Source organism: Schistocerca cancellata, chromosome 2 (assembly GCF_023864275.1).
Source record: "Schistocerca cancellata isolate TAMUIC-IGC-003103 chromosome 2, iqSchCanc2.1, whole genome shotgun sequence".
Taxonomy (NCBI): domain Eukaryota; kingdom Metazoa; phylum Arthropoda; class Insecta; order Orthoptera; family Acrididae; genus Schistocerca; species Schistocerca cancellata.
In genome coordinates, this window is record NC_064627.1 from 154,494,436 (window position 1) to 154,507,815 (window position 13,380).

General features: G+C 44.5%; 1 protein-coding gene across 1 annotated transcript in view; it reads left to right on the plus strand.

The window, feature by feature from the left end:
* Nucleotides 1-13,380, plus strand: part of LOC126152072 (uncharacterized) — a 126,848-nt gene that overhangs the window by 31,311 nt on the left and 82,157 nt on the right. The gene's annotated exons all lie outside the window — the stretch shown is intronic.

Sequence of the window (13,380 nt, forward strand, 5' to 3'; positions counted from 1 at the left end):
TGGTTACGTGCTCGCCTCCCATGCAAGCGCGCCAGGGTTCGATTCCCTGGTGGGTTGGAGATTTTCTCCGATCAGGGACTGGGTCTTGTGTTGTCCTCATCATCATTTCATCCTCATCAGCGGCGCGCAAATCGCCCACTGTGGGTCGACGGAAATAAGACTTGCACTTGGCGGCCGAACTTCCCCGCATGGGGCCTCCCGGCCAATGATGCCATACGCTTGTTTCCATTTTTTTACTGTACGCATCTGTAAAAAATCCCTGGCTTAGGGTGCGCTCGCACTACACGAGGCATGGATCACCAAACAGTTACCCGAAACTGTGGTTATGTACACTTTTTCGGCTTAATGACTGATGATTCCCTTCTTGGATGTGGGTACTTAGAGTATAGAAAATTCCTTGTCATTGTTGGATGGCTTATACTGGCCGAACTATCCATACTACTTAGGAATGGAACGAGCATGTGAGAACTGAGGTAGCGAAGGCGAATGGCGGATTTCGGTTTATCGGCAAAATTTTAGGAAAGAGTGATTCCTCTTTAGAGGGGACCGCATATAGGACGCTAGTGAACCTATTCTTGTGTACTGTTCGGGTGTTTGGGATCTGTACCAGGTCGGATTGAAGGAAGACGTCGAAGCAATTCTGAGGCGGGCTGCTAGATTTGCTACCGGTAGATTCGAGAAACACCTAAGTGTTACAGAGACGCTTCGGGAACTCAACTGGGGAACCATGCAGGTAAACGACGTTATTTTCGAGATACGCTTGAGAAAATTTAGAGAACCGGCATCTGAAGCTGACTGCCGAACTATTCTACTGCCACAAACACACATCGTGCGTAGGGACCACAAAGATAAGATTCAAGAAAGTAGGGCTCATACAGAGGCATATAGACAGGCGCTTTCCCTCGCTCCATTTGTTTAGTGGAACAGGAAAGTAAATGGCTAGTAGTGGTACAGGGTACCCTCCGCCTAGCACCGTACCGTGGCTTACGGACTGTTGATGTAGATAAAGATGTAGGTGTAGATGAAGTCCGATGTGCGGAACACCACTGCCGCACTCGTTCGCTCCTGACAAATCTGCAGTGCCAGAACACTATCTTAACGAGGGACACAGGATGGTGCGTAACAGTACGCAAATGATCGCTCCTGGAAATGTGCTCTAAAGGAACCGATTGAGATTCGTTTAGCTGATAGTATCATCAATAGGGATACGTTTGTCTCTTCATTAAATATATGGATTCGGATATTTCTGAAATTAAACAACAACGGTCTCTGTATCGACAAGCGCATTCTGTTAGTAAGTGTTCGGCTAGTGACGCACCGTTTTGAAACTTCCTGGCTGGTTAATACTGTGTGGCTGAGCGGGGTTGAAACTCGGGACCTTCACGTTTCGCGGGCAAGTGCTCTACCAACAGAGCTTCCAAAGTACGACTCACGACCCGTCCTCACAGCTTTACTTTCGCTAGTAGCTCGTCTCTGGCAAAGGTCCCGAGTTCGAGTCTCGGTCTGGCACACAATTTTAATCTGCCAGGAAGTTTCATATCAGCGCACACTCCGCTGCAGAGTGAAAATTTCATTCTGGATGCATCGTTTTGTCTATTTCTCCACCCGTGGGCTACTTGTTCACAGAGCTGCAACTTGCGCAAGCGCGATGGGCCGACCACAGTCTATACAGGAGCCGCCAACTATGTTGGAAACTCAGTTCTGACGAGACTGTGCATCAGCATACTCACCTGAAGATGGCGGCCAGTTGGTCTGTTTAAATACTTTGTCAAGATTACATTATTCGGCTGCACGCCCGAGAAGAGTATCATCAGTTGCCCGAGACTGTTTCGCTAGAAGGTCGTCTCACCGTTCCATTTACACAGAGCAAAAGGTTCTGCGAAGCAGCCATGAGAAGGTTGAGTCATCAGTCAGGGAGAGACTGCCATGTCTGCATACTGTGTCACAATTTTGGCGGCGCCGGGAGCTACGTACCTGCATTATCCGATCTTAAGTGCACGGACACTTGTTAGCGGAAATTAATAAGAGGTGTGTCTACCGTTCGCCCTCCCCCCCCCCTCCCTCACCGAAGAAGTGTCTGAATGTCTCTGGAGAAATGGCAGCCAGTAGCCAATTCTTTCTTGTGAGGGAAGCAGAGAAGGTAGTGATGTTGGACTCATCCTAAAGGTGTTCCATTGGGTTCAAGCTGCATCGCTGTAGAGGCTAATCTAGTTCAGGAATGTTATTGTCCATAAACGGTTGCCTCATACAGAGGATGCAATGGGTACATGGGTATAAGTTCAGATATTTCTACTGTTGATTGAGGACAATGTGCTGGACAACATTCATCTACATCTACATCTACATGGATACTCTGCAAATCACATCTAAGTGGATGTCAGAGGGTTAATCGAACCACCTTCACAATTTTCTATTATTCCAATCTCGTATAGCGCGCGGGAAGAATGAACACCTATATCTTTCCGTACGAGCTCTGATTTCCATTATTTTATCTTGGTGATCTTTCCTCTCTGTGTAAGTCGGTGTCAACAAAATATTTTCGCATTCGGAGAAGAAAGTTGGTGATTGGAATTTCGTGAGTAGACTCCGTCGCCACGAAAAATGCCTTTCTTTTAATGATGTCCATCACAAATCCTGTATCATTTCTGTGACTCTCTCTCCCATATTTCGCGTTAATACAAAACGTGCTGCCTTTCTTTGAACTTTTTCGATGTACTCAATCAGTCCTATCTGGTAAGGAGCCCACACCGCGCAACAGTATTCTAAAAGAGGACGGACACGCGTAGTGTAGGCAGTCTCCTTAGTAGGTCTGTTACATTTTCTAAGTGTCCTGCCAATAAAACACAGCCTTTGGTTAGCCTCCCCATAACATTTTCTATGTGTTCCTTCCAATTTAAGTTGTTTGTAATTGTAATACCTAGGTATTTAGTTGAATTTGCGGCTTTTAGATTAGACTGATTTATCGTGTAACCGAGGTTTAACGAGTTCCTTTTAGCACTCATGTGGATGACCTACACTTTTCGTTATTTAAGGTCAACTGCCACTCTTCGCACAATTCGGCTGTATCCTCTAAATCGTTTTGCAGTTTGTTTTGATCGTCTGATGACTTTATTAGTTGACAAACGACAGCGTCATCTGCAAACAACCGAAGACGGCTGCTCAGATTGTCTCCCAAATCGTTTATATAGATAAGGAACAGCAAAGGGCCTATAACACTACCTTGGGCAACGCCAGAAATAACTTCTGTTCCACTCGATGACTGTCCGTCAATTACTACGAACTGTGACGTGTCTGACAGGAATTCGCAAATCCAGTCACATAACAGAGACGATATTCCATAAGAATGCAATTCCACTACGAGCCGCTTGTGTGGTACAGTGTCAAAAGCCTTCCGGAAATCCAGAAATACGGAATCGATCTGAAATCCCTTGTCAACAGCACTCAGCACTTCATGTAATATAGAGCTAGTTGTGTTTCACAAGAACGATGTTTTCTAAACCCATGTTGACTGTGTGTCAATAGACCGTTCTCTTCGAGGTCCGTATGTACTTCACATGCAGACAGATAATTATAGTTATACATGTCGAATACTTTTAGGTTTCCCGGGCAGCAGGTCACGTGTTGAAGTGTGGACGCGTGGACGCGAAATGGTTAATCTGTAGTGAAGGAATAGTGCACTTGACAGTTATGACAGTTCAAAATACACGAGGTAATATATTATGTGCCTTGTTTGTGGATAAACCAACATACTGATGGTTGTACATATTAAGGTACCACCTAAAGAATATTTGCCTGTGTACCCATTATACCCTTTATACTGCCGTATGGTAGGTTCACTGTCGTGCTCTCCGAACTCTTCCTCTCCTGCACGCAGTACAGAAAGCTGTAAAATATTTTCGTACTCTTGTGTATTTCACAGTATCTTAAGCGCCATAAGGCGACGTTTCCTGTCATCCACAGTTTGGTGTGGCGGCACTTTACACCACATGAAGTGTCCCTTAGCACTGACCACAGAAATGTGTGCTTTATGAGTAGATGCTCGACCATTGTGGCCATTGTTCTTAACTCCCTACGCGCAACCACTGTGCTAAGTGGACTGAGGGTAGCAAACGTGTGGTTTTTACCGCTGAATTCGTGCGATTTTTTACATCCATCCTTCGCAGTGCTCGGCAGTACCCGTCCACTAGTATATGAGGCATTCCTTGATTTTGGTTTGGCTGTGGCTGTTCCTTCTTCAACATGGCAATTGCGTCACCAATATTCGAACTGGGCAACTTTAGAAAGGTTGAAATCTCCATGATGGATCTGATACACAGGTAACATCCACTGACAGGCCCATGTCCGAAGTCAATGAACTATCCGACCGATCCTGTTGTCACTACTTCTCCACTGAAACACAATACTCCTGGCCTCCTTTTATGGCCCGCCACTCGTCACAAGTAGTGGTCAATACCGCGATACGTAGCGTTGTCTGGATACATTTGATTAAATCTTATATTTCGCTTCCAGCAGCACCCAGCGTATACCCTCTGTTGTCTATGTCCTCAAAAGTGTAAATGTAGTTACTTATTAACCATTTCGAATTAAATACTTTCTCACTACCTGTTTGAAATATGCTACTGCTCATTAAAATTGCTACACCACGAAGATGACGTACTACAGGCGCGAAATTTAACCGACAGGAAGAAGATGCTATGATATGCAAATGATTAGCTTTTCAGAGCATTCACACAGGGTTGGCGCCGTTGGCGATTCCTACAACTTGCGGACATGAGGAAAGTTTCCAACCTATTTCTCATACACTAACAGCAGTTGACCGGCGTTGCCTGGTGAAACGTTGTTGTGATGCCTCGTGTAAGGAGGAGAAATGTGTACCATCACGTTTCCGACTTTGATAAAGGTCTGATTGTAGCCTATTGTGATTGCGGTTTATCGAATCGCAACATTGCTGCTCGCGTTGGTCGAGATCCAATTATTGTTAGCAGAATATGGGATCGGTGGGTTCAGGAGGGTAATACGGAACCCCGTGCTGGATCCCAACGGCATCGTATCACTAGCAGTCGAGATGACAGGCATCTTATCCGCACGGCTGTAACGGATCGTGCAGCCACGTCTCGATCCCTGAGTCAACAGATGGGGACGTTTGCAAGACAACAACCTTCTGCACGAACAGTTCGATGACGTTTGCAGCAGCATTGACATTCAGCTCGGTGACCTTGACGCTGCATCACAGACAGGATCGCTTGCGATGGTGTACTCAACGACGAACCTGGGTGCACGAATGGCGAAACGTCATTTTTTTCGGATGAATCCAGGTTCTGTTTGCAGCATCATAATGATCGCATCCGTGTTTGGCGACATCGTGGTGAGCGCACATTGGAAGCCGTGTATTCGTTATCGCCATACTGGCGTATCACCTGGCGTAATGGTATGGGGTGCCATTGGTTACACGTCTCGGTCACCTCTTGTTCGCCTTGACGGCACTTTGAACAGTGGACGTTACATTTCAGATGTGTTACGACCCGTGGCTCTACCCTCCATTGGATCCCTGTGAAACCCTACATTTCAGCAGGATAATGCACGACCGCATGTTGCAGGTCCTGTACGGGCCTTTCTGGAAACAAAAAATGTTCGACTGCTGCCCTGGCCAGCACATTCTCCAGATCTCTCACCAATTGAAATTGCACATCAACATTGGACCATTGCCGAATGGAGTAATGTGATGTTTGCTGACGAGACCAGGACAGGTTTGCGACCAGGCACAAGTCGCATTAGGCTTTGGAGAAGCGCTAGACGACTTCAGGAATGCCGATACGTTCGGAAAGTCCATCCGTTTGCAGCTCGATGTGTAATGTTCTGTGCGGCAATAATGATGGGACGGTGGACCGCCCTAATTCCCATCTACGGCAATCTGAGTGTTCCCCGATACGTCCAGGAGGTCCTACAAACGATTGTAAGGCCGTACAGACGTGAAGACAGTGACAACTTCATCCTAGTCGATAACAATGCAAGTTGCAGTGTACTCTAGCAGAGTCTCAGTATCCTCAAAGGTGTAACGTCAACCAAAGGCATAAGCGAGCACAGTCCCCAGAGACGGTTCCAATTGAGCATTCTTGCGTTCTGTTGAAGGTTGCTATTGCACAGCATCTGAATCCATCTGACAATTTTCAGAACCTCTCTGTAGCTACCATTGAGGAGTGGGGCCTCATACTCCAAAATATACTTTACGGTCTCATCCAGAGCATGCCTCGCTGAGAGGAAGATATGAATCGTATGTAGGAAGGACGTACTCACTACTAAATACTGATCATTATCATCTTGAGATAAAGATTTTCACTGTTTTTATTTTCAAGATGTACACTTAGAAGAAATCCTGCTTTGCACCCACTTCAGTAGGTGTACTATAAGAACTAATTTTAGTAAACTATATGATATTCCAAACTTTTGGTGAGTTATGTATTTTAGCGAGGAATAAAAATCAGTATGTAACTTTACTATTACATGTTACATTATAAAATGACCTTAAAGAACGGCCGCAAGCCTCGCTTTCACCTGGGAGGTAGGGTAAAAATTGTCACTATTGCCATGTCACTAATAAATGCTTTGCAGCAATCGAAGTACAGAGCTGCTATAAATCATCCATCGATTTTCAAAGTTCTAGGAATGAGAGAGCAGAAAGACTAAATGAGTTCTCTAATACATTTCAGCGAACGCTCTGTTCAAGAATCACGAGAAGAGGAGGTGATACAGGAAGTTTTCATTTAGATTACGTCATGACCAGGCAGAGATTCAGAAATCAGATACTGCATTGTAAGGCGTAGTGAAGAAGAGTAGCTGAAGTTTACGAGATTGGTTGGGAAGAATCACTACCCAAAGAAATGGGGAACGGAAGTACTAGGGAATGACGACATAGGCTTGAAGTTCTCAAAGGTTATAGATATAGCAATAAGGAATAGCTCAGTAGACACTACAACTGAATAGGATGACGAGGAATTTATATATTTGAGAAGGGCAATCTCAGAAGGTGGAAAGAAAAACATAGGTACAAAGACGGTAGCTGCGAAGAAACCATAGGTAACACAAGAAAAACTTCAGTTGGCCGATGAAAGAAGGACGTACAAAAATGTTCAGGGAAATTCAGGAATACAGAAATACAAGTCGCTGAGGAATGAAATAAATAGGACAGGGAAGCTGCAGGAAGGACTGAGTCAGAATATTGGAAAGTCAAAACAACCTTCGGTGAAATTGAAAGCAAGGCTGGTAACATTAAGAGTGCAATGGGAATTCCACTGTAAAATGAAGAGGAGAGAGCGGATAGGTAGAAAGAGTGCATTGAAAGCCTCTATCAGGGGATGATTTGTTTGACGCGATAGAAGAAGAAACAGGAGTTGATTTAGAAGAGACAGGGGATCCAGTACAAGAATCTGAATTTAAGAGAGGTTTCGAGGACTTAAGTTCAAATAAGGCACAAGGGATGGATAACTTTCCATAAGAATTTCTAAAATCTTTGGGGGAAGTGGCAACAGAACGACTATTCACATCGGTGTGTAGAATGTATGATCTGGGGACATACCATCTGACTTTCGGGAAAATATCATCCACACATTTCCGAAGACTGTAAGAGCTTAGAAGTCCGACAATTATCGCACCATCAGCTCAACAGCTCATGCATCAAAGTTACTTACAAGAATAATATACAAAAGAATGAAAAAGGAAACTGAGGAGATGTTAGATGACGATCAGTTTGGCTTTAGGGAAAGTAAGGGCACCGGAGAGGCAAATATGACGTGTCGCCATTCTACTTGGCTTGTTAGCCGATGTTGTTCGATTTCTCTGTAATGTATGGACCATTGTTTTCCTGATGAAGTTAGTCTGACTCATGAACGTGTGTGGGTAGGTAAGGGAACGCTCCAGCCATTTTTGCACTGGACGTTGCGCTGCTCTGACAGGGTGGACTAGATAGCCTGATGATTGGAAGGAACTTCAATTAAACACAAGCATCTTCGGAGCAGCTCCCGCACCATTCCTCATGCACTGAGCCTGACATACTCCTCCGTCATCTTCAAATGATGGACACATGGTTCCACATTTGCTTTGACAGACATGACTATACTCACCTTACCAGTGACTCGTCCAGTTGACTCAGCTTGCTCACTCAATATGGCGATATCTGATGTGGAGATATGGGCTACAACCTTTTCGGATCACTTAGCCTGCATCTATGCCATAGGTCTCAGTCCGATCAGGGTACGGCGAAGTTCTTGGAAGCTCAGTACTGCCCACTTGACATCCACAGTCTGCATAGTAACTGTGGAAGATACGTGGAATAAGTCTGTTCGCAGTTGTGGTTTTTACACCTCGGCCCTAAAATGATGAACTGATTGTGGAAAACCGGTCAGAACCTTCTTGGCAAATGGTAGAGAAGCAGCTGCGTGGTACACGACATACAATGGACTTAGAGTGTGTTCTGATGAGCCACCCCCTACCAGACAGACAGGCGTCAACCAACTACGCCGAAGTAAAGATTGCTTCTCTCACGAACATCCATTTGGAAACACCTGTAGTATATGCACGTGTACAAGACAGCCTGCCCATAGATATGTCTTCAGCATATCACTTACCCATAGAGCACAGAATGTAGCCTACAGGCAATGGTCCACGTTAACGACACGGAGGACAACAGACACCTCAACGAACCATGGAATACATTATGCTCGACGGTACATGGCGGCGGCAGTCGTATGTACGTCTCTGGGCTATCAATGGTTCCATAGATTCGAGGGGCCATGACAGAAGACCAGGTGTCCAATGCCATTGACAGAGGAATGGCTAAGAAAGCCACGTGTCTACACGGGGCCACGTTTGCAATTTTACTGTGTCATCCAGCAGCTCTTGATGCCATGTTGGACAGAGATATGCCAAGAACTCATGTCTTTAGATGTTCCATCCCCATAACCTTCAGAGAAGGACTGGTAGCGCCTATTCATACGCCAAATGGTGGGTCCCATATCCTTGATTAACGACCCTTGACACTGCTGAATAGTGACATGAGGTTCTTCACCATATTGATGCCTACACATTCCAGGAGTATGATACAGTAAGTAAATTGCAAGGCTCAAGCTTCGTCGGGGAGGTCCTCACAACATACGCACAGCTCTATGCTGATATAGGGACATGATAATCCTGGTGAAGCTTCAGCACATACCAGGTGCACTGGCATTCTTCGACTTGACCGACTCGCCCGTTCATTCTTGAATGCAGTTCACTGGCGAATGTGGTACACGGCCGACTTTATCATCGAGTGTGCTCGTTAATGGCGCCAGTCTACATTCACCGCTCAGTGCTCCAAGTTTGCTCATCATCAACGGTTTTAAAAACCTTGGTCTTAGGATCTTGAATATGACGTCTATGCCGTAGACTGACTGGATGATGCTCGATACCACCACCTTATGATGCACCCTGAATATGGAAGATTTGACACTGGTCCTGCATGGCAGTCACGACGTGGGACACATCATGGAATGGATCACTACCTAAGGGGCAGCCTCGGTAGACACATTAACCTCAAAAAGATAGTTTCCATACATATCGGAATGGGATTGCCAAGTGAAAACTTAACCCCATTACAGGTCAGCAAGCAGATGAAATACTGCAGTTTATACTTCACTAACGACATATCCCTTATGATGAGTCATAATCATAGGTTCCTCCCTCACTCCTAGACCAAACTAGAGATGAGGGATGGCAAATTATTGCCTGGGGACTCCTCCGGAGGACACAGTACACCAATGAAACTTCTAAACAGATTAAAACTGCATGCCGGAATGAGACTCGAACTTAGGGCCATTGCCGTTCGCGGGTGAGTGTCCTATCGACTGAGCTAACCAAGCACGACTCACAGCCCGACTTCACAGCTTTACTTCCGCCAGTACCTCTGCGACGTTCGCAGAAGAGCTTCTGTGAAGTTAGGAAGAAAGGGACGAGCTACGGGTGGAAGTAAAGCTGTGAGGACGGGTCGGGAGTCGTACTTGGTAGCTCATTCAGTGGAGAGTGGAGCACACGCTCGCGAAAGGCAAAGGTCCCGAGTTTGAGTCTCCGTCTGGTACACAGTTTCAGTGTGCCAGGAAATTTCATATCAACGCACAAACCACTGCAGAGTGAAAATCCCATTGCGGTACATCAATGTCTAAATGGCGTCGTACATCCTACACGTCGCACAGACACTTCCCGTTAAGAACCCGATGCCGTGAAACTTATGGTGACTCTCGGCTTAGCACAAGAACGTTTTTCAAAGTTCGATATGAATCTCTCGCGCTCCACAAGGACAGAGGAGAACTAGAGCTAGTAAACTTTTGGGATAGTGTGGTGGCCCTCCATGTTAGTTCACATTTACGATTACAGCATCCCTGCCCACGAGACTTGCTGCTGAAAACACTTGCGCCGTCGTTACAAAACATCCGGGCACCGTTCATCTACCATGAGCCTTTCTACTTCAAACTAAGTCACAAAAGCGACCCTTTCCTGGCTCCAGCGTTGGTGATAGCGAAAGAGATGTATTACGCCCTGCAAAGGAGACGGTAACCATAAGCGGTGTAAATGAAATATCCTGGCACGCAATAGGGTTTCGTGTGACGCACAGTCCACGAGCCAAGTTAGAATTTGACGTCTAGTCCTCTCACTACGCGGAGTCAATGCGAAACATGAAACTTTCTGGCATATTAAAACTGTGTGCCGGACCGAGACTCGAACTCGGGACCTTTGCCTTTCGCGGGCAAGTGCTCTACCAACTGAGCTACCCAAGCACGACTCACGCCTCGTCCTCACAGCTTTAGTTCTGACAGTACCTCGTCTCCTATCTTCCTAGAGCACTTGCCAGCGAAAGGCAAAGGTCCCGAGTTCGAGTCTCGGTCCGGCACACAGTTTTAATCTGCCACGAAGTTTCATATCAGTGCACACTCCGCTGCAGAGTGAAAATCTCATTCTGAATGCAAAACATGTCAGGCATGAACATGGCGGGATTCTCCAACAACGTACAATGTATGTGAATAACACAGACGGCGGTCTGGTACTTCGTCGAATCAGTGTTGGCTTTCCTGTTCCATGTAAAGCCAGGACGTGACGCTTGTAGTATAAGCAGTAATAGTAGATTTGTTGCATCTTCTAAGTGTTCTGTTAATAAAGCGCAGTATATGTTTCGCCTTCCCCACAGAATTTTCTGTATGATGATTCCAATTTAAGTTGTTCGTTATTGTAATCCCTAAATATTTTTGTGATCGATTGTGTAACTGAGATATAACGGATTCCTGTTCATGAGAGTGATCTCACACTTTTATTGTTTAGAGTGAATCGCCGCTTTTCACAATACACAGATACCTTGTTTAAATATGTATGTTATTGGTTTCGATCTTCTGACGACTTTAACAGACGGTAGATGATACCATCACCTGCGAAAACTCTAAAAGCTTTGCTCAGATTATCTCCTAAATCATTTTCTTGGATAATAGACCTATAGTTACGTCTGCACTTCGACGCTGAACTGCTGTCACTATAGAGGAGCACCTGATGATATCGACGAGGTACGTCAACGAAACTATTGCTAGTCAGACACTATCATCCTGCTGAAAATACGGATAGACTAATTTCTTCAACGAAGAAAAGCTTTGTGCATTTCACCATCTTCCTAACTACTGAATAAAGTTCCAATATGTGTTCTCATTAAGCGGCGTTTAAGTCTAAATTGACTGCAATATTTTATCGTAACTTAATTGCAGCCTCTAAATGTCTTTGTCCATTTGTTCTTAACGCGACATAATTTTTTCTCTTAAATGCAACGATAAACTTACAAAAAATTACCTTAGCAGCTAATTTTGTTTTCTTAGCTAAATCTAGTAGAAAATTTGGTTTCAGATCGTATGTGACTTTAATATCTTCTGATCAAATTAAATTTTTCATGTGGGATAAGCTATTGTGTACGAGGTACTCTTTATTACGTTCTAATGCACGTAACTTATGTTAATTATTCTACTCGATCTATTGGTGTTACATATTTTCAGCATAATAGCGGTACCTATTCACCAGAAATAGTGAGAACGTTTTAGAGCACATATCTGAAATTTCGGCATTAAATCGTCATAATTAGTCAATACTATGATTTTTTTGTCAGTTATTGCCTCTTTCACCTCATAAATTGATTTGTACGTCAGAGAAATGCCCTGATTCATTATGGCTCCCATCAATCTCTAGATTTCCTTCAAACGAGCTGGTGAAGTTCGTTCAGAGGTCAGAGGAAGGCTACGGCGTATATCTCCTTTGAACCACTCCTAGTGATACACTGTTGTGTTAAAGACAACCTACGGGTCAGAGGCATTTTACTTTAATCACTATGAATTCAAAATTGAAGGTTAAGAATTTAAAATGACGGTGTAGCTGGTTGTAACGTATTTGGCTGGGACAAACAGTGAAATAGAGCTCTATGTTGAGTGGAGGAGAAGCAGAGCAATAATAAAGCACGTACATTGGAAAATGAGTCTGAGATAAATACCACTGTACTGATAAAAAATCTCAGTGGTCCAAGTGCTTCTGCGCGCATTGTAACATATTGCATTGTGGAGAAAACGTTCACTTGATCCTTGTGAAGCAATTTTGGTAGAGTACCATCCAGCTTAAAATATGGTAACACTCAAATATCGATTATAATAGTCTATGGAGCTTCAAAGACATGTGTTTGTGGTCAAAGACGTGTGTTTGTAATAAAAAAAAACTGACGACAGGCCCTTATGTGTAAGGCTACATCAGAAGATGCTACAAGGTATCGAATGTCTGGGGAACAATGTATTTTGTTTTGCGTTCACACTAGCTGACGATTCGCTTAGCAGAAATCAGTGGAGACCAGTACCACGATCCTGGACGTCCTGGAAGACACAAATGAACACGTAATTCTTAATGAGGCGCAACAGGCGGATGTGAGAGACATCTAGGGTGTACACCAAGGGGGTTCCTGTTTACACAATAAATGTTCCTGCAAATGAGGCGCCAAGAACCGTAAGGGCCTAAAGCACAAGGTCATCGATTTTCAGATTGTACCATGTGCGCATTCTCCTGACATCTGTTGACTTTAAGCTGAATCTGCTATGTCTGTATCTTTAGGCCCACACGCTATATATGAAATTTCATCAAAAAGTGTCTCACCTATTTTTGGGATATTCATTTCCACATGGGCCCAGAACACAATGGATAATATTGTTGCTATGCACTGATCAGTTGTCATTTAGGGTTGGCAATATAATTTAGTGTCCACATCAGGTCCGTAGTACTAGTACTTCGTAATCAGGGGTATATCAGCAGTTTTGTCTGAACCTCGAGCCACAGAATGTGCTTAAT